The sequence below is a fragment of the Protopterus annectens genome, chromosome 9.part0 (genome assembly GCF_019279795.1).
Source record: "Protopterus annectens isolate FY-2018-M chromosome 9.part0, PAN1.0, whole genome shotgun sequence".
Lineage (NCBI taxonomy): Eukaryota > Metazoa > Chordata > Ceratodontiformes > Protopteridae > Protopterus > Protopterus annectens.
In genome coordinates, this window is record NC_056743.1 from 103,990,148 (window position 1) to 104,013,716 (window position 23,569).

Genomic DNA, 23,569 nt, shown 5'->3' on the forward strand with positions numbered 1-23,569 from the left:
TTTCTTTAAACAACAGTGCCATGCAGGTGTACGTAAATTAACTAAATAAAACTAAAATACACTTTTGCAGGGGGGCAAGTCCCCCCTCCACCCCCCACGCCCCCCCTACTTAAATATACCAACTCCGAGACTGCACTACAGTGGGGAAAAGGATATATTTCATTATCCCCAGGATCAAGCTGCTGGCCAAACAAATACATTCAGTGTTCTGATTTTCACTCAATACATGGTTTTGCTATTTTTGTACATCGCTCTATGTGTCGATGTACTTGTATTCGCTCTTTAGAGCTTTCAGCTTTATAATATAGACCCATGGTAATCAGAGTTTCTGATTTTCTCCCTAGTGAATTTTTATCTGACTTCTCTAGTTTAACTACAACTTATTGTTTGTGGTATGTATGGTTCTTTGTTTCCAATTCAAGCAATGGTATGCTTTCAAACATTCATTGGTGTTAAAAACAATAAAAATATTTATTTGTTTTTGGACTTTTGCACCAGGTTTATGGTTGTGTGCTGGAGCTTTGCCTTTCACTTGCACTCTGACTAGTGTCTGGGGCTGGTTTAGTCAGCCAGATTTTTAATGTTGATTTTTTATTTAGTTTTATCTTTTTTGTTTGTTTTTGAAGTTCCTTGAGTTGGAGGTTGTTTATCCAGTAAATCCTTATTTTATTTATGTTTTTAGGCTTCTGTTTTTTGGATTCTGAAGGCAGTCACTACTTGTCCTGTTGGCTGGGAGGTCACTGAATTACATTTTTGAGCATATGGTTGGCTATATTATATGTATTTATTTTTTCTGATTTTGAAAGCTAGCTATAGCTCTGTGTTCATAAAGCTTGCTCCTTTTTCCTTGCCATTAAAACCCGATGACCTACTATGCTGGATATGATAATTAGCTGTGTAAGTTTGTACCAGTCATGAAGATTATTTTTTTACCAAGGTTTGTGTGATACCTAGACCTGTAGGGTGATACTCAAGGCTCATTTTAGTATTGCATTTTAATTAGTTTTGAATAATCTATGTTGTTAGCTTATTATGAGTATCCCATGCTCTTAACTAATGATTATGGATGTTTTTCAATCTTCATTTATGACTCTCTTGCTTGTGTAAGCATATATTTTCAACAGATAAATGGACGTTTTCCATTCCTGATTTATGCCTTTGTTGTTTGTAGTATATAATTTTCTGTCTGATGAAGTCCAGATAGAAGCACTTATAAATGAATAACTCAGTTCTTTCACTGACTATGTCTAGTAGAATTTATTTGTATTATTTTAAAACTAAGTAATGACTTTTGAAGCTTTGGATTCCTTCTACTGGTTTCTGAATGTTGCATTTTCATTAATTGACCTGTTTTTGTAAAAACAAAGAGAGGAAGACAGCCTGCAACTCTTTCAGTGGAGTCAGCTATTCTCCTTGTAACTCTGATTGCGTTTATGTACTTATTCTGTTCGTGGTTTAAATGTTGCTTGTGCACAAGGGTCCAGGAGGTAAAGCAGATTTGCTGGAATCACTGATTTTCTGTTTCCTTTGGTCTTCTTTAACTTATGTAATCTTCTACACAACTACAAAACTAATACTGACGTAAATACCCAGTCAAGAGAACTAAACTTTCACTGAAACATAAGTAGGAAATTTTGGTGGGATAAGTATTGTTAACATAAAATACCTCTTTTGTGGCAGAGACTCCCCTTAAAGGTTAAGCAGAGCAGCTCTACAATCATTTTCAAGCATAATGTAGATGATTGAATGGGCAAGCATAAGGATACCACTGTATGGCCCTTTTATTACTATTAATTGCACTGATTATACAAAGTTTTATTTTTTTATTATTAAATAAGAATATATAGATATAAGCAGAAGTTATTTCAAGGGTAAGCTAGAGATGAAGGAAACCAAATGGCAATTATCCCTTCAGGTCAGACAAATCCTGGACTAAATGAATCCATTATTACTATTTTTTTTTCTAAAATGGAGGTGGTTGACCAAAATCAAATTTTAACTTAATTTACTTGTGGATTCATTTATGTGTATCCTAATCCTTGAATTTTTTATGTGCAAGAGAAATGTTGAGTGGATGGGAAACAGAAAATTCACCCCAGGGATAACTCCAGTGGCTCTACTCAACAGAGGCACTGGCAACTAAGGTACAGTGGCACTATGCCAGGGTAATCCTATGGATAGGCTTGTAAAGGCCCCAGGGCCATTAGCCTAGTACACAACTATGAACCTATGTTTTTAAATTTTAAGTGTTGCCTATAAGTTTGCAAGCTGTTTTTTTGTGATTTTTTTATTTAATGGTGGTGGTGGTGGTGGTTTTGCATGCATTTTGATGAAGTTCTTGTCTATTTATCTGAATTCTCACTGGTAGAAGGAGGTGAAGAAGTAGAAGCTGAGGGCTTATCAGTCCATGAGATATTGACATTGTTCCCTTTGTCATGGTTTGCATCAGGAATTACAATGGCGATCATGTTTCTGGGACTAAAAGAGTAATTCCTGATGCAGACAGTGACAAAGGAATCTCATGTATAACTATATGTACTGCTCCTACCCTTGATTTAGAAGCACTTAGTAAAGTATTTGATGATCCCCTTATACAGAAATCTCCCATTTCTTTCAACTATCATCTTTTTTTTTTTTTTTTTAGCTCTTCCTTTACCAACGGGAATATCACCAACAGCCATTAGAGGGTGGTCCAAGAGCAAGGGAGGACAGAAATGGAAGGTATCGATCGAAGATTGCACACTGAACAGGAGCAAGCAACCTGCCAGTCAGAGAATACAGACAGTTTTTCATCTCTCTCATTTAATTCTTACCAAAGAGCGTAAGGACTTGCTTAATAAGGGATTTGTATTTGTCCTGGCTAAAAGATCCTACCTGGCTGATGTTATCACTAGTATTAGGCTTTTCACTAGGAATGTGATGCTCCATTGTGTGTTTGCACATGGATCAACTACATCTACGGACACCAAGTACTAAACCCAGTACTTATAATCTGCTCGGCTCCAGCGCTAGAAGCTTTTAAAATATTATGCAAAATGGATGTTTATTCTGCATTTGAGAATGGTACTGGTTTCCAGTTTTTGAACTTCACTAGCAATGAATGCCAGGCATTACCTGAACTTAAGAACAACCATAGTATATGTATTAGACCTGCCGACAAAGATGGGGCAGTGGTAGTTATGGATATTTTCTATCATTCCAGTATGTTGGATTTATCAGATGCTGTGACTTACTCCAAAATTACTAAGCATGATGTGGATAGGCTGATTTGTAAAGCACATGACCATCTTTACAATCTTTTAATATGTGGGTTAATAGACTGAAGCTTTTAGTTTCTTATGGTAAGAGAATCCATTAATTCCAGTGATTCATGATTTGCCTACCATTCATAATAATGCTTTAAAATCCCAAATACGCCCTATAGTGTCAGGACGGGGGTGTCTCACTGAACCTTTATCAATCTTTGTGAAAAATAAGTTGAAACCTATATTAAATAAAGTACCTGCTGTATTGACTGATGCACAAAAATTCTTGAATTCCAAGTTTGACTCCATGAATGGTACTTACTGACATATCCAGTTTACTGTCATACCCAATGATGAGGGTGTTGATTTGATCAGGTTATTTTTAGTACACAACAGTGGTTATACGCACAGTACTGTAACAGTGATTTGTACTTTGTTGGGTATTATCCTGGAAAACTGTATTTTTTTAAGAGGAATATTTTCTACAAAGTGAGTAGCCCCTGTGCCAACAGTTATGCCAATTTGGTTTTGGCACAATGGGAGAAGGAAAAAGTTTTGAACATGATCGTTATTGACCACATCAGGCTTTATGCTAGATTTGTGGATGACATCACATCTTTCTTCGTTGCAAAGGTACACACCATACTTTGGTCCGTTTTGAAGAATATCTAAAAATGACCACCAGCTTTCGGAGATTTACATTGAACTACTCCCTTGATTCTGTGGATTTTTTTTTAGACATTACTGTTAGTAAGCATGGGGTTGGGAGTTTTGACACAAAACTTTGTAGGAAACCTTGCTGTAAAAATTAGTTATTACACCACAATAGTATGCATCCCCACATGTTTATTCTAATATTTCAAGGGGACAGTCTATGAGGATTTTCTAGACTGATGATAGCTGATTTGACATCACCATGACCGTCCTTGTCTGCTGATTGTTGACCATGGATATCCTAAAACAGTGGTAGAGGATCTGTTTAAGGTCACCAGGATGTGTAGGAATAATAGGGCGGCACCTTATTTTTCACCACATAGTAGTGCTGTGATGCGTGGTGATAGAGGGTTGGTACACAGAACCCCTAGAGTATCCTTAACTTACGCTAGTAATATTTCCAAGCTCTGCGATATCGTCAGGAAGAACTGGCCCATTCTTTTGGCAGATGACAAGTTCAGTAAAGTTGTTGTCAAGAAGCCTAATTTTATTTTTAGGAATAACCTCTCTTTAAAGAGACTGTTGTGTTATGGACCCTCTGAGCAACATTCTATGAATAGGTTTCCCCATACTAGACTAGGAACATACTCTTGTCATACTTGTAAGGCTTGTGATTTTATAATGGAAGAGAAGTATTTTATATATCCAGTGACAGGGCATGAATTTTCTCCTCAATTTTATGCTGACTATAAAAGTTGTAACTTGGTTTATTTAGCCACCTGTTGCAGTTGCTACAGTTTTTATGTAAGACCACTAGACGTTTGAAGGAACAAATTCTGGTGATATTAGTAAGCATCTTAAGACCAGTGCTTTTGCTTCACACTCTCTTAGCAAAAGGCATTTTAGATTTTGCTTCAGAGTTTTGCAACTTGTTTTACCTAACATTAGGGGTAGCGATATGAATAATAAAGTGGAGAAGACTAAATTTAACTTGATTATAGCATTGCAGGCACATAAGGAACCAGGACTGAACAGTACTGATCATTTAAAACCTGTCCTTAAGGAAAGGTGAGTGTAATAAATTTTAATTGATACGGTCTTAATTGGCTTTAATTGCGCTGATTGTTTCTACTATTTAATGTTTTAACCTTTGTTTGTATGGTCTGAAAATGTGGTAACCCTACAAAAGCATTTACCTTATATTAAAGTTTGCCGTTTAGTACTGCCTTGTTGGTTGGTCTTATTTCTTTTTTCCATTTAATCTTGTACAAGACCTACCTTAACTACGAGGTTTCAGATTTTTTTTTTATTTTCATTTTGTTTATCTATGATTCCTGATTGTGGGGTGGTGTCAAACACATTTACAAGATCTAGATGTGTTGAGTATACCGAGATGTCCTCTTCCATTGCTACATTAAGTTTTTTGAAGAAGGTGACAGGTTAAGTAGGTAGAATCTGCCTTTGATGAATCTCAACTGGCATGGGTTGAGAGTCATTGGCCTACCTGTATCCATATTCATATTCATTAACTCTATAACGGTCCCTCATATAAGCTTACACATGAGGCTGGTCAAGCTTATGGACTTATAATTACTCAACTGTATTGAAGTCCCACCTTTGTGCAAGGCAGTAATGGTTGCTGTCCTTCATTCATCTGTTATGAAGCCTATTTTGAGGTGGATATTGGATAGCATTTGTAGGGGGCTGATAAGTAGGCAGTCTGTTATGTTGCCTAACCCTATGGAAGAAGTGTTCTTGGCTTTAGACAGCACCTTGAGGAATTGTTCTTAGGAGCCTCAAGTGAGGATGTAGAGGCTGGTATGTGATCTGAGAATAGTGGAGGGGGAGTGAAGTTTAAGATGAATTCTTCTGCAAGTAGATTGTCAATGTTCTCTAGATCAGAAAAAGTATTATTTACTATAAGCGGTGCACAGTGTTGGGTGTTATTTCTGAGGTTTCTAACATAGTTATGGATGACTTGCCATTATAATTTACCTTGGTGGCTACTCTTATTATCTAGCTTTGGCAAAGTTCCTTGTTTAGTTTAAGGGCATTCAAAACACAAAACAGCTCTTCTCAGAGCTCATAGAGATCTGTAACAGCTCTATATAGAGCTCCAGCTGCCCACAGGACAGCTCTTTTTAGAGCTAGCTCCACCACCAACTACATGTGGAAATCTGTTCACCGTTTAGGATCAAGAGTGAAAGGCTTTGTAAAATTGGTTATTCCTTCCCTCCGGGCAGGCATCACTCAGGATCGAAAATCCAAGAGGTCCACACCTATTTTTCTGGTTTTATTACACTTTTTCTGGACTTCACAGAGGCCCAGGGTTTAAATAGGTGATTCCTCAAAAAGGGACGATGAACAACTCCAAGTTTAAGGATTTCTCAACAACACCAGAATGGACTCAAGATTCCAACCTCCCCTCATTCAGACCCAATCCAAACGGTGACTCCTATACAAATCTAGAGGAGCACCTTAAGAACTATATTTGCACTAAATGGGACATTTTCTATCTGAGTCAATGTAAAACCAAAAATGTAATTCACAAAGGTCTCAAAATATACAAGAAACCACTGATAAGAAGCAAAAACAAAAGACTACAAGACCTGTGGCAATCCATATTGACAAACACCAGCTTCCAACTCATTGATGCCCTCCTGGAGCACAACCACACCCAGCAAACAGAAAACATCCGAGCAATAACAGTGTCAAGAGAATTGTCCAACAAATGCGGACACTGACAGGGCATTCAACGCCATTAAAGTAAAACTTGCCAGCTTCGAAAACAAAACCAAAAGCAGAAATTTGAAAAAAACTGGCCAGGGACATGAATGACCTGCAACAGGAACCGCACAGGAACCACAACAGACAATACCAGGATTTTCCAGAGGGCAGGGCACCCAGGGCCACAGACAACAAACACCACCAGGATTTTCCAGAGGGCAGAACACCCAAGGACACAGACAAGGTACTAACAAGATACCCTCTAAACAACAACCACAGAATCACAACGGAGACCACCAAAGCAACAGGATCAAACAAAGCGAGACCCACCCCCAATACTAACAACAAAGTGGACCACAGCAGTGACAAACACCCACAGGAGAAGAAAGACAAACCACACACAGAGCCATCCCCGAACAAGGGAACACAAATGATGGGGGCACAAGCAGAGGGAAAACAGAACCCTCAGATGACACAAAACAGCTCTTCTCAGAGCTCACAGAGATATGTAACAGCTCTATATAGAGCTCCAGCTGCCCACAGGGCTAAAACAGCTCTTTTTAGAGCTAGCTCCACCACCGACTACATGTGGAAATCTGTTCACCGTTTAGGATCAAGAGTGAAAGGCTTTGTAAAATTGGTTATTCCTTCCCTCCGGGCAGGCATCACTCAGGATCGAAAACCCAAGAGGTCCACACCTATTTTTCTGGTTTTGTTTAGTTTAAACAGAGAATTTCTAATAACTTGAGAATTAAATGTGTGTGTGCAGTGAGTATTTTTTTTCTTTGATTGTGGTTCCAGAATAGTTTTTTTTTTAAGTTGGTATTGTATTTCTGCAGGAGACACATGCATCATTGCAGAGTTACTATCAAGTGTACAGCTCTCGAAGTTGTACACTGACCACTTAAGTGCAAGTGTAATCGCTAACAGTACAATCCTAAAACCAAGAATGCTATGAAAATGCATTCAAAATATTCTGTTCAGTAACATGATTACCAGTAATTGGGATGTATACATCAGCCGAGTTAAACCAGTGATCTCCTATAAAATGTGCAAGTGTACTGTCATAAATGCACCCCTTTAAAATCTGCATATATCACTTTAAGGGACTAGCAAATATGTATGTACACAATGCCTACATATGTTAAATGAATTGAAACCGAATGTACACTTGGTCACTGAAGTACACAGTCTCACAATGTATGAGTAGATGACAACTGTAAATATAGGTTCATAGGTAGGTACTAGCCTATCGGCCCAAGGGCCTAAGTAAGCCTAGCCAACAAGGTTCCCTGGCTTACCCCACCCAAGAAAGTTATTTTCCTGTGCCCCTATCGAGCAGAGCCACAGAAGTGATCCCCAGGGTGTATTTCCTATTTCCCATCCACTCATCAAGATTTTTCTTCAAGAGTGCTAATGAGGAACTTTGCTTGACATAGATGGTAGCTTGTTCCAGAGTATAGAAAGTCTCTGGGACAGGAATCTATCCCTCTAGCATGTCCTGATTATTGTGGTGACAAGGTTTAAGTCCCTAGAGCATGTAGCTCAGTGGGATTGGGATTTCTTTAGGTGTAGCATGTCTAACAGCTCTAGGTTTAACATAGCTTTATATGTTAGTCAGAGATCTCCTCAGAGTAGGTGATATGCTACAGAGTAAAGCTGGAGTTTGTTTGAGACATTTAGTGGAGTGCATCTGTTTGAGGGGAGTAATCCTCTTTGTGAGGTACTTCTGTGGCCTTTCCAGCTGCTGCAGATGTCTTGTGAGGTACATTCCAAAAGTGGTGGCGTAGTCTATAATGTGTCTGAGTGCCGAGTAGAGGGGAGCAATGACTTCTTTTTTCTGGATGAGAACCCTTTTGTGATGAGGTGTGCCATACAGAAGGATTTCCTGACTACTGAGTCGATGTGATTATCAAAGGAGAGACTACTGTACACCTGGGTCCCAAGGTCTCTTATCACACATTCAGCATTAAGTAGACTGCTGTTTATATGGTAGCTCATGGGTACAGAGTTTTTACCAAAGGGGATGACAATGCACTTTTTGGCATTGAGCTTGAGGCCATGCCTCTGACACCAGACATCTGTCTCAGTGAGGCCCTTCTGTAGGATGTCCACATCATTTGGGGACTTGACTACGGCTCCTAGTTTGCAGTCATCTGCAAAATTCGTTAGCCAGAGACCTTCTTTGTTAGCCTGTACTTCGGACAAGTAGATACGAAACAGGAGAGGTCCCAAGACTGAACCCTGTGATACTCCACTTCTCACTGGTTTGAAGTCAGATTTGGAGTCTGCAAATTTTAGTGTGTGTTCTGTCAGTGAGCCAGTTGGCAACCCATCTTGTGACTAGGGATTTATACCTAGTTTAATGAGTTTACCTATAATTCCAGAATGGGGGATGGTGTTGAAAGCCTTGGCGAGGTCAAGATAGGCTGTGTGAACCACCTTACTCTCATCTACGACTTTGGCAACTGCCTTAAAGAAGTCTATCAGGTTCAGAAGGCATGATCTGCCTTTCACAAACCCAAACTGGGTGGGGTCCAGAGTTTGAAGGTCACCAATGTCTGAGAGTTCTATAGGTGCATAGGTTAGTACTAAGCTAACTGCCCTTGTGAGCCATTTTAAGCTTAGCCAATTATCCCTTGTGAGACCCAAACCCTGCACCTTGTGTTTGTAAGGCAAACACCTTAACCATTAGGCCACCCTCCCACCCATGATGATATGTTCCACGGCCGTGCAGACCAAGCTCGTCAGGCTGATAGGGCAATAGTTCCTAGGATTAGTGGTGGCTCCCCCTTTGTGGCGTGGGATAACTGTTGCTGTGGCACCATTCAGTGGGCACAAAGCCTGATACGAGACTATGATTGAACATGGTGCTCGGGTGGGGAGCCAGTTCATTCTGAAGTTCATGTAAAAAGCAGCCTGGGATGTCGTCCGGTCCCATGGATGCTGTGTTTTTGGTTATAGAGAGTGCGGCTTTTACCTGCATAGATGTGATTACAGGGACTCTGCATTCTTCCTGTATAGATATGGGTCCTTATTAAGTCAGATGTGGAGGAGTTCCAGTTTACTGTGTTGACTAATGAAAACAGGCAACACCTACTGTGATCTTACTGGTTCCTTTAGGGGGTGAGAGGGTGGTAAAGTTAGCACTGAACCTGTCTGCCAGGATGTTGGCAATGTCAGTTGGATCTGTAATTTTCATGCCATTGTGCTGTCACTTAGAACAGATCTGGGGGTTTCCATTGAGATTCTTGACATAGCTATAGAATGCTTTGTGGTTGCCCTTAGAATCACTGGCAATTTTGTTTTCGTAGCTAGCTTTGGAGGATCTTATAAGGAATCTCAGCTTCTTACTGAGGTTGACCAGGGAGCTCCTCCACTCATGGGATTTTACTCTCTTTTGCAGCAATTTCTTCCTTCTGTTGTAGAGTTTGTTTATGGCAATGGACCACCAGATTGGCTTCCTTTTATTTGGAGGATAGTTTCTTGGTTCTGTTAGGGATAACACGATCCATACACTCGTGTAAGTGCTTACAGAGTGCATTTGTGTAGGATTCAGCAGTCATAACTGTTGTCCATCTGCATGGGTGTCATGAAGTTCGCCACTTCTGTCTCAAGAAGCATGAAGTTGGCTTTGGTGAAATGTTTTACTGTGGTTTCCTTAATAGTGTGTGTGTGGGGGGGGGGGGAATTCGGATATCTAGAGTGATTAGCTTATGGTTGGATCTAACCAACGAGGAGTTGACTTCAGGTGTGGAACACCAGTCAGTCACTCATGTTGGTAATGACTAGTTCTTGGATATTGTTGCCTCTGGTGGGGGTGTGGATAAGTTGATCCAGGGCATTGAAATTTATGAACTCCAGAAAGCAATGAGTGAAGGAGTTGGTACATGAGTAGTTTTCCCAGTTAATGGTGAGGTAGTTGAAATCACCCATTATTAGGGTGTTTGGTTGAACCCTAATATTTTCCAGTATATCAAGAAAAGAGGAGGGGGAATCCTGGGGCACGGTGGGGGATCTGTAGCAAGCTACAATTTTGATTGCAGTTTTGTCCCAGAGTTAGTTGCACTTGGATAACCTCGGATGCATTATGCTGCACAACTAGCCTGGAGGTGTGGATACCCTTAATGAATATGGACACACCTCCAACTTTGGTGTTCTGGTCCAGGTTAGATAGCTGAAAAGTGTGGTAAGAGTTATAGCCTGGTAATGCAGGGGTGCTGTCTAGAGCCTTGAACCAGGTCTCAGTCACTGCACAGTGAGTGCATTTTGAGATTTAGACTTCTGGCATTGAGTAGCATTACCCTCAGTTTTTGCTTGCCTGTTCCTGTTATGGTGGTGAATTTGTCATTTTAACCATTTCCTAAAAAGGCACTATAGGGCCAGAAAGACCCTTAGCCAGTATCCAGAATCACAGGGGCGACAGGTGCAAGCCATCTATGGCAAAGCATTGTGGTCTGTCGACCATGTTGTCCCAGGCAGAGAAATACTGGATCCCTTTAGAATGCCAACAGAAGCTTAGCCAATTGTTGAAGTCAATCATTTTATCCTTGTACTGCGGTATCATTTTGGGCGATGGCAGGATGCTACTCAGGGCTAGGGTCATACCTGCCTGGGCTACAAGATCGGAGAGCTCTTCCATGTCTCTTTTCATGTAGTCCAGGGAGGTACATCTCAGGTCATTCACACCAACATGGACAATGACAAAGTCATATCTGTACTTGTTGTGGAATGACCTGAGTGCGTGGGTTATGTGGCGGATCCTGGCACCTGACAGGCAGCTGACCTTCTCCTTGTTTAGCCTGGTGAGTGGGACATCAGTGTGCCTGACTACAGAGTCACCTATGACTAGTGTGTTGGGTACGTTGGTTTGCCTTATGGGCTGTGGTTTATTGGCACACTGAGTCTGTGGGCTGTGTGTTATTTGGATTGTGTTGGGGGGTGGAGGTTGCTTGCGTTTCTGCTTTGGAGGTCTCTGTTGCTTGAGCAGATTATTACTGAGAGCCTCTGTGAATGTTTTTGTGTTTCTATGTGTGGATTTTGGTGGTGTAGGTTTAGTGGGACTATGTGATGAGTGTGGTGTGGTACAAGTGTTTACCTTCTCCCCTTGACTGTCAAGTTCAGTCTTGGTTGGAGAGAGCTTTACCTCCAGTTTGGCTAGATAAGTGCATTTCTCACACATTGTGGTGTTAGGTGGTAGGAGGAGAGGGTTGTCTATGTACATGAGGCAATTGCTGCATTGCCTCAAGATTCCCAGATTCATCAGATAGACAGGAGAGAACACTGGGAGCTGACCCTTGGACATGCCTGAATAAAAAACTACTTTCCTCTAGACAAGTGAGGAAAGTGAGTATAAGAGCTGTTTTCTCTAAGCAAGTGATGAAGGTACAAAAACTGTTTTCCTCTAGGCAAATGGAAGACAGTGACTGTTATTGCCCTGGTGAATGTGGCCATGTATTATTTCACAGTGCCATCGCAGAAGACTGGACAGCGTCTTCATATTGACAACTATTTATACCATCTAGAAGAGAAAACTAAAAATTATTAGCAGTGTACCAGGAAGAGGAGAGATGAGCACAAGGGTGGATGTATCACAATATCTAGTGCAAATGGGGGAGAATTATTAAAGTATGCACCATCATGACAGACCCAGTTTAATATTAAACAATAGAGATTACACAATGCTCTTTACAAGCATCATTTGGTACATTCTTCAGCCAAATTTAGGTTTATAATTATTGATATGGTGTTTGGTAATCAGATTAATAAAACTGGTTGGCATTCAATTCTTAATGCCAAAGAGAAGAAGTGGATTATTAAACTGGGTGGGCTGTTCCCACCTGGTCTTAATGAGCATCTCTAGTTACCATCCAATAGACTGTCAGCTTAGTCTATTTAAACAGCTCTGAAATGTTATTATTTGTACACTGACGAAGGCTGTGTTTGTTACCGGCCGAAACCGGTCTGTTGTTTGCTGTTTAACATATTATAGCATCAATATTATTTAATATATTTGTTGTCACTGCTTTGCTGGCTCTGTCTCCGTTTTTTGCCAATTATTTCATGTCTGAGCCGGGCAATTGCTTTCGTGCAGGAGGACTCGTTTTTGCATTACACTGATTTCCTCTCTTCCTGCTGGGGCCTGTGACCTTGATGCTGCTACATGGATTCTGGTGCAGCGTAATCTGTTTAGTTGGTTTTTGCCTTGTTTAAAAAATTTTTACTTTGCTGACAGTCGTTTGGATCTATACGAAGATTATCATCTATTACAGGCATTATACAACTTTTGGCCGTGATAGAATAGAGACGCTTTGCTGGTTTTTTACATTTCGTCTTTGGTGCATACAGGGCGAAGTGATTTGATTCCACCATTTTCGTTGTTTTTTTGGCTCGGGATGAATCGCAGAAGTCTACAATAGGACTAATATGGGATTACTCAGGTTAATTCCTTTATTCATCTTTATTTGAACAATATGTATATAACTTTTGGTGGAATTTCGAATGTGGGCGTGTGGAATTACAGCTTTGTTATTTTTACATCAGGGTGATCGTACTTTAATTTTGGGTTTCGTTTATTCAGCTTTGGGATATTTGGACATTTGCAACCACAAAATACCCCAAAAGGAAACATCGAACGAAGTATATTCACCTTTTTGTGTCCTGTTTGGTGTTTCATGTGAACTTACTATATCTGGACATTTGGACATTTAGTACACCTTACATGGGACCTGATTTTTTGAATTGTTTAATTCCACATGTACGAGGTATATTTATATGCTTTCTTACCCTGAACAATGTGATTCAGTAACATTTTGGTGTTCTGAGGTTGAACAATTATGTATAATTAACACGTTATTTCTATGTCAGCTTTGAAAGGGATAGGAAAATAGGGCGTGTGGAATTACAGCTTTGTTATTTTTACATCAGGGTGATTGTACTTCAATTTTGGGGTCCCGTTTATTCAGCTTTGGGATATTTGGACATTCGCAACAACAAAACCCCAAAAAGGAAACATCGAACGAAGTAAATTCACCTGTTTGTGTCCTGTGTGGTGTTTCAAGTGAATTTACTATATCTGGACATTTGGACATTTAGTACACCTTACATGGGACCTAATTTTTTGAATTGTTTAATTCCACATGTACGAGGTATATTTACATGCTTTCTTACCCTGAATAATGTGATTCAGTTACATTTTGGTGTTTTGAGGTTGAACAATTATGTATAATTAGCATGTTTTTTCTATGTCAGCTTTGAAAGGGATAGCAAAATAGGGCAGGTACAGCAGGTTTACAGTATTATGATTATTTCATATTTCATGGTTGGCTAGTATTTTCTGTGTCTTTGATACAGGTCTTTCCAGTATAACTTTTGACACATATATATCCAAGTCATTGGAATCCCTAAGCTATTATTTGTATTACTGAATATAGATTATAGTTTGTAGTGTGTTTTTCAACATTCTCTATATTCATGTCACATTTATGAACGGGATCCATTTGAAATGTGAATCATTATTTTGGGAAATTGAATGTGAAATATTTCAATAACAATTATACCTGTCTTTCGGACCTAGTATTGTTATTGTACTGCATATGCACTATTTAGAGGGAAGTTATATACAGATTTGGTAGGTTTCTATGTTGTTACATACTATTATTGGTCTTTTGTTTAGGCCAACTTACTAGGGTTTGTATATTCTCAATATTTATGTCTGTACATTTTTTATCCTCCTCCTTTTTGTGCTCATTGTTCCCTGGAACACTATAATATGATATTATCATTTATATATTATTATATTTTTTGGTGATATCATTCCATCTGATCTGGGCTCATTTTTATGCCTTGTATCAGGTGATTTTCTAATGTTCTTGCCAGATACACTGTTCCTGTTTTGATTCCTGTTCTTTAGGCTAGTTATTTACACAATTTTGCGTTTTTATTATACATTATTAGTTTCATTGGCTTGTACTATTGGACCTATTGTTTTTGAGCTCATTGGTATTTGGGCACAGCTTTATGACAAGTTTATGCTTTTTTTGCTGTTATTGCCCAAAATTTTAAACAGGAATTAGGCCTATATTATGCTGGCGTAGTTGGTGGTTCCAACTATTATTGCCAGTCTTTTGAAAAATATTTTGGCTGAGAGTGGTTACAATTTAACAATTAATATGGACTTGTCTAGTTTTATTACTGGACTAGCTTCTGACAGGGAGGACCTAGGTGTTTTTGGGCTAGGTTTATCGGATCAGAATAGTGCTATCAGCACAATATCCAATAGTCCTGAGTCTATTTGTTCCAATCTATTTGATGATCTAAACAAACATCTTAGGTCCTTGCGATCTAATATTTGGCATAGCAAACTATTCAAAGCCTATCAGGCCGCAGGTATTACTCCACGTGGTCTCCGTATTCGTACTGTCCCACATGTAACCCATGCTGATGATGAGCTCACAAAACAATGGTCCAAGATTCAACAGGATGCCACTTTGGCCTTTGTTGGAGAATTATATAACTTTCACAACCGTGCCATTGACAGAGAATTAGAAGAGATCGGTGTACTGGCAAGCAAGTTAAAATCCTTTGATCAGGAGTCATTTTTCAGGAACAAATTAAACAAGGTTGCTTCTGATTTACAGAAGTATGATGGTGAGCTTAAATCAAGAAAGATAAAAAAGTTTTCCAGGGATCAGGAGGACTTTAAGAGGGGTACACCTTTCCAATTTAATTCCAAACATGTTAGATTTTCTAATTTTCCCACATCCAACAAGAGAAAGAGACCTAGATCTATCTTAGGAAGATGCAGTGTTGATACTGCCTCATCTTTTGAGGACAGTTCATCATGTACTGACAATGAATCCCTGGCAGCATCAGGGTCACCTACACCCAAGAGGGTCCCAGGTTCTGTCCCTTTAGGACTGTGGGCGTAAGCACAAAAGAGCTGCACAACATTCAGGGGCTGTTGAATATGGCTCTGGCGAAATAAACATTTTTGCTCATACAAATGTTTTGAATTTGTCTAATTTTGAACTATCTCCAATACAAACCAACATTTTGAATAAAGGCTTAACATTTATACCCAGTTTTGTAGTGTCGGAAGATGTATTTTCTCAAGATGTTATCAGTTTTTGTAGGCTGTTGAATTTAAAATTGTTTTTTGGTGATTCTGCTTCTGAGTTGGATCCGGATAAGTTCATATATCACAAGTCTAGCTTTTCACCACCTATGCACCCTTTGGTTTATCAATTCCAGAATAGCGTTCTCAAAGATCTACATTTTTTAAGTTCTGATCTTCCCTTTAGACATAACAACATTACTGCTGTGGAGAAGGAAGCTATTCTGGAACTAGAACATAACAAGCATATTGTCATTATTTCCGCGGACAAGGGTGGAGCGGTTGTGGTATTAAACTGGGTGGATTATGATAAAGAGGCTAAGAGAGAACTTTTAGATGAAAGATATTATTCACATATGCCCATGGATCCCACATTCAGATTCAGTGAACAGATTGAACAATTTTTAATAAATGCAAGGGACAGAGCCATTATTACTGAAGAGATTAAGAATCAGCTCTTGGTGAAGGATCCTACCACCCAGTATATTTATTTTCTACCAAAGATACACAAGGACCCAGTACATCCACCAGGGAGGTCTATTGTGTCTGGTAGGGGGTATATTACTGAGCCCCTGTCTCTGTTTTTGACCAAGTATCTTAGGCCATTGTTACCCCTAATCCGTTCTCGTCTACAGGATACCACACACTTTCTGCAAATTGTTTCAGATACACAATTGGATCCCGAATGGTTGTTATGTACACTAGATGTTAGTGCCCTATATACCAACATACCACACCAAGCAGGATTGGATGCATTAGCTTATTGGCTTGAAGTTTCCAACTTATACAGTTTGGACTTCAATTCCTTCCTGGTGGGTCTGGCACAATATGTCTTGACCAGTAACGTCTTCTACTATAAGGATCAATGTTATTGGCAAACTAAGGGGGCTGCAATGGGGGCATCCTTTGCCCCCATTTATGCAGATCTCTTTATGGCATATGTAGAGAATCATATCATCTATGATACACAGACTAACTTATTTTTGCCTTACATTGACATATGGAGACGTTACTTGGACGACGTATGGATGGTATGGACGGGGGATGAATCTGGGCTGATGGATTTTATTTCATATTTGAATAACAATGACTGGGGATTATATTTCACTGCACACCATGATATTGATACCATAACATTTTTGTATGTACTTATTAAGAGGTTACCAGACCATACGCTTGGGTACAGAGGTGTACAGGAAATTCCCACAATATAATTCTATTTTACATGCATCCAGCTTTCACCCCCCCCCCATGTGGCACGTAATATTCCAAAGTCACAATTCATTCGGGCCAAACGCATCTGTTCAGAAGAAGCTACGTTTTGCAGGAATAAAGTAGACTTGACTAACAGGTTTAAGGATAGGGGTTACAAACTGGGCACTATTTTAGCTGCCAGTCATCAGGTTAATAACATGCCTAGATCTAATTTGCTTGTATACAGAGAGCAGACCAATGAACTACCCCAACCATTCAGATTTACGACAACATATGCCAAGAATTCTGATCGTCTTGTTCATAGTGTACATAGACACTGGAATATTCTCCAATGTGATCCGGATCTTGTTAATATTATTCCAGACCAATGTCTCTTCTCATACAGAAAAGGGAAAAATCTAAACGCTTTTTTTAATCACTACAAACATGGGGATTCTAGGTTTAACCTTTCTACACAAACAACATTATCAGGGGAACCCTTACGAGGTTGTTTCCCATGTGGTCATTGTACGAATTGTCAGTATATTGATAAATCCAAACATTTTTCAAGTAGGAACTGCCCAACTGTGTTTGATCTCACCTTTTTTTCCAACTGCAGTAGTGATTGGATTATTTATCTGGCTACGTGCAGTTGTGGTTCTTTCTATGTGGGCCAAACTTCAAGACCCCCTGAAAATAAGCATATCAGAACACATCAGCAATATTAAACAAAAGAGATTACACAATGTTCTTTACAAGCATCATTTGGTACATTCTTCAGCCAAATTTAGGTTTATAATTATTGATATGGTGTTTGGTAATCGGATTAATAAAACTGGTTGGCATTCAATTCTTAATGCCAAAGAGAAGTGGATTATTAAACTGGGTGAGTTGTTCCCACCTGGTCTTAATGAGCATCTCTAGTTACCATCCAATAGACTGTCAGCTTAGTCTATTTAAACAGCTCTGAAATTTTATTATTTGTACACTGACGAAGGCTGTGTTTGTTACTGGCCCAAACCGGTCTGTTTGCTGTTTAACATGTTATAACATCAATATTATTTAATATATTTGTTGTCACTGCTTTGCTGGCTCTGTCTCCGTTTTTTGCCAATTGTTTCATGTCTGAGCCGGGCAATTGCTTTCGTGCAGGAGGACTCGTTTTTGTGTTACACAGACCCAGTTTAATCCCATGCTTGTAAAGGGAGATACTATATAGACAGAAAAGTAGAATGTATCATTTATAATCCAGGTAATAATGTATTTGAATTACTAGCTACTACTTCCACAAATGTGGTAAACTACCTGCCTTACAGCAATTCCTTAAAAAACAGTACATAGTATTAAACAATAAAATTTAATGACATTCAAGATAACCGACAACTGAAATATTCAATGTTAGCAATTATTGTGAAATATACTGGTAAGTGCATCAGCAAGCCCAATGTTGTTATTCTAACTACAGTCACAAATACGCAAATGTGTTCATGTGCGTATATTCTAGTTGATTATAGTATTTATTGGAAATTTGCCAAGTGCAAAAAGATTTATATTGTGCACTGTACTTTGGGTGATGTTAGCAATGCAAGTCTAATGCCTGTCATTTACAGTATTTTGTCAAGCAAATCTGACTGTTCTGACCTAAATAAGAAAAACAAAAAGTGAGCAAACCAAAAAGAGCTGAATGAAGGCCAATAAATGCCCTTTGTAGATTCTTTAAAAAGAAAAGGATAAGCGCTTTCACGGAGTTACTGCTTCTTCAGATCAGATGTTCTGATCGGTTTTGGAAATTGGTGTTGGATATTTGTAATGATGTCACTTTGATATTAAAACCTACTATGACAAAGATTTTGAAACAAAAGTTATTAATAGAACAACTAAAAATATACCTGGTTTAGGGGGTTCTGGTTTCATCTAAGTCAAACCATGTGATACCAAATACAGAAGTTAAAATTGGCAGAAAAATTTGGTAATAATACATATTTGGCATGTTGTGTAAGGAAATTCCAAGTTTAGTATTGATAAACCTTAAGTTTCTTACTGACATTTTTCACACAAATTGAAGCAGATATGTCTGACTTCAGGAAGCCTCTCTGTGTAGGTTTTAAAGAAAGTTGCATCTTAGGTAGACTGAAGATATGGCATTTACAAATTGTAACCAAAAAACACCAGCATTATTTGATGTCTTATTTTGGAATCATTGGAATATTGTGTCTCTAAAATTTCAAAGGCATCAGAATGCAGAAGAGGGATGGCACAGGAATTTGAGAAACCTGAAAGGAAAAAAGCAACCACTTATGTATGATTTTCTCAGGGGTATTCATCTTGAATAGAACCACATGGATAATATTAGGAATTGTAAACTATGTGGACTACCTGCATCCCCTGAACAGAAACACTTAACTAATAGAGACGCTATCTTCCAGAAGCTTATTTTTTTATTTATTTGTTTGTTTACCAGGAAAGTCCGACTTGGAACAAAGCCAATTTTCAGAGGAGGCGCAGGGAGAAATGCTCCAGATGTATGTCTTTGTACTGACTTTGTAAAAAGCTTTGTAAAAGCTACTAGCACAATGGAACAAACTGATGCCTCTAGATCAGTTCAATCCATTGCTCAACATATATCTTAACATGCCTTTCTTAAATCAGTCTCATATCTCATGCACTCAGTTGATGTCCTAGCATGAACTCTGGAAGGAGCTTTAAATAATATTACTACATGGACACTGCAGTGTACATTAGAAAAAAAAAAAAAAAGATATATAGATTGATGGATGCCATCATCTTTTATTCGGCTAATCTACTTTTCGGTATTTTGACTTTTCCTTTATCATTTCATTAAATCCATATCTTGGCATTCTGGCCTGCAATGTTGCAGTAGTAAACTATCTATGCAGCTATTTAAATCTGGTTAAAAAATTGGCAGTTAAGGATTCCACATAAGTTGTGGGGTCATAAAGACAGAAGGGGCTTTTTGAATTTAGCGAGGTCACCACTCAGTTTTTAGATTAACATTTTCATAATCTCTAAATACCAAGTATTGCAAGTTGCATCAGACCTCAATCTTATCTTCAGTTGACTGATTTTTGGACTGATTTGGCCAGGGATGTAGTTATAGTTAAGTAAGGAGCAAAGTTACCTCAATATTGGTAAGGACCAAATCCAGGATTTTATCACCTATTTTCTGTTTTTGGTGTAGGCTAACTGGTCCAAAGTGTTTATATTGATGAAGTCCAGAAATTTTTGTGCACATACTTCTGAAGTTGTGTAAGTCATCCATTTTATGGAGAGGTAGTTAAACTCTAAGAGTAAGGTAGCAGATGTGGGTCAAGCAGGACATAGGTGTCCTGCAGTTAGCTACATGATATGATCATTTCTTCTTTCAGATTTTCCCAGTTAGGGGTCACCACAGCAGATCACCTGTCGACTCATGATTGGCAGCGGAGATTTACAGTGTCAAGTTGCCAGCCCGACGCCCAACCTTCCACAGAAGGCGCACACATGCACGCACACACTCATGCCTAGGGCCAATTTAGAGTATCCAATCCACCTACAGCATGTCTTTGGGATGTGGGAGGAAACCGGAGCACCCAGAGGAAACCAACAAGACCACAGGGAGGACATGCAGACAAAGAAGGCACCCCAGCCAAGAATCGAACCAGAGAACCTCTTGCTGTGAGGCAGCAATGCTAACCGCTACACTACTGTGATAACAGGTTTTGTTAATATTAAGTCAGATGTGGAGGAGTTCCAGTTTACTGTGTTGACTAATGAAAACAGGCAACACCTATTGTGATCTTACTGGTTCCACTAGCAGTAATAAAAATATGATTAAATGAGGCTCCTGTGAGCAGGACAAGTACATTTTTAAGGGCAGACTTTAAAATGAAATAGTACATTTTATTTTAAAATACATAAGACCTGTGACTAACTCTGTGGGAGTGGTATATATTACCTTCTGCAATTTTTGTCACCACTTCTATATTGGCAAGACAGAATGAGCCTTGAAAGAGACATTTGTGAGCATTATTATGATATTATGATTTGAATAATCATAAGGAAAACAATGCTCTTTACAAAAATAAGTTAATTTGTACAATCAATAAAAGTTTTTTTCTTCTCTTTATTTAGCAATTAACACCTAATTCAAAAGGGGGGGGCATGACAATACAGGTCAGAATATCATGAAATGCTGTGGCAATTACAGCTAGATTCTAGCACCCCTAAAGCTTAAAATGAAGAGAGCAGATAAAACTGTAAAAATGTATAAGTTATTCTTGCTTTAAGTAACTCAAGTGGAAAGTGAATAAAACATTATTTAGAGTTGAATGTGAAATTAATTGCATATTATTAACTTGTGTACAACGTATATTTATTTATTGGACAACGTACATGATTTGTTATATGTAGTCATGTGATTTTTATTCATTTAGTTTTAAACACTGATTTGAGTTTGTAAACACTAGTTCTGATGAAGTCCCAGTATCAAAAGGGATGAAAGTACTTAAATGTTAATGAATAGATGAATTGTTACACTGCACAAGGTTTAAACTTCATATTTTGTACATCTTATATGACTGGGTTGACACTTCAGACTTGTTGGGTTTTGTCTGTTATTTTCCAAGAATACTCTGTTTTTTCTGATTACTTGTTTGTTTTTTCAAAAAGAGTGTTGTTCATCTTGTGTATTCAAATAAGACAATGAGGTTGGGTGTTTGTTTAAGTCATTTATTATACACAAACATCAGGATGGATAACTGGAACATAAAACTTGAATAAACTAACCAACCGCTACACACATGTATGCTTTCACTCCGGCTGCACATTGAAAATGGCACTCTTGCTTGCACATGCCAATAGAATGGAATGGCTCTTAAAGGTACACACACTGATCTAATTCATCCCTTTGATTATTCTGTCATTCAAATTAAAATGACAATTAGATGTGCATGCCAATTATATAGACATATGCAAAGAATAACAATCATGTCCCGGTTGTCGTGTATCTAGGATTAGTTCTTGAGATATGACCTGACCTCTTAATGTAATAATTAGAACTGGGTTTAGCAACAGGGACACCCACTGGGGAATGATCTTCTTGAGGATTTTCAGGGATACTTTCAGGAACAGGAACAGATGAATTGTTCTCTGGAACAGGAATATTAGACAAATCACTCTGAAAATTAGAGTCTGTTACAGGTAAGATACTGCAACACTGGCTCAACACCTGTAGTAAATGCTTCCAATTCTGCCTGAATTCCATCCCTTGGGACTATGTATGATCTCAATTCTGAACACAAATGTTTCACAAGTCCTATTTGGTCAAATCCTCTCACTGTCTGCATTCCTCACTCTCTCTCCTCCTTTCAATGGATTCAGAGGCTTGCTGGTTTTGTTATAATAGGGCTTTTGGGACAAATGCTTCTTTAGGAGTTGAGCTTTTACTGCTTTGTTGTTTTTAGCACTTGGAATCAACAAATTCTTACTGATTGTTAGTGTGGTTCTGGTTTGCCTCAACATTAACCTCCGGGCAGGAGAACCAAGTAGATTGCCGTGAGGAATGTACCAAAGATTAAGCAGATTTAGAAAAACTTCAGTATTGCCTACTTTAGATTTCAACAACAGCTGTTTTGCAGTCTGCACTGCATGTTCCACCAAGCCATTTGATTGTATTCAGGGACTACTCAGCAAATCTCTTGAACTGCTGACTTGTAAACTGTGCACCATTGTCAGAAATGAGTTTGTGCGGACTATCATGGACAGAAAAGTGTCTCTGACTTCATAATGACAATACTGGATATGAGATTAGGAATCAGGTCAATCTTGAATCAGTTTGACTGAGTCCACTAATACCAAATAATGCTGACCATTCCATTTGAAAATGTGTATAGCTACGGTCAGCCAAGGTCGATCAGGGATCTGGCTTAACTGAAGTGGTTCTTTTTGCTGATGCAGTTTAGTACTATTCCAAACAGAACAAACTGAGAGTTCTTTCACAATGTTTTTTGACATGGAAGGCCAAAATACTAGTTCTCTCACCCTTCCTGTGTAGGCATGATACAAGATTTTAATATACTCTTGTTGCAAAGATTTTGGAACAATAACTTTTGGAACTTTTATGATTATACCATCTTCCATTGAAATCCCATCTTTGTAAGGAAAATACTGCTGCACTTCTGGTGCTAAACAAGATTGCTTTGATGGCCACCCATGACTGATAAAGTGGTTGAGCTTTTGGAGAATTGGATATGAAGCTGTGTGAGTTCTAAACTCATCAGGAAGTGTGGAAGAAAAATTTCTCACTTCCATGACTTCAAAATCAGGTTTTTCATTTTCATGCTGTTCAGTGTTTTTTCAGGGTGATCTGGATAAAGCAAGATAAAAAAAAGATTGCCTTTTGTATATAACAAGTGAAAATTGTACTTTTCCAATTTTAGCATCATGCATTGCAATCTCGGAGAGCTGTGTGCATTGGCTTTTTCAAAATAGTAACCAAAGTTTGGTGGTCAGTCTTGATTTGACTAGGTCAGCCATAAATATAATCATGGCACTTCGAACATGCAAACACAAGTACCAAGAGTTATTTCTCTTTCTACGCATACTGCATCTCAGTTTGGGTTAGAGTTCTGGATGC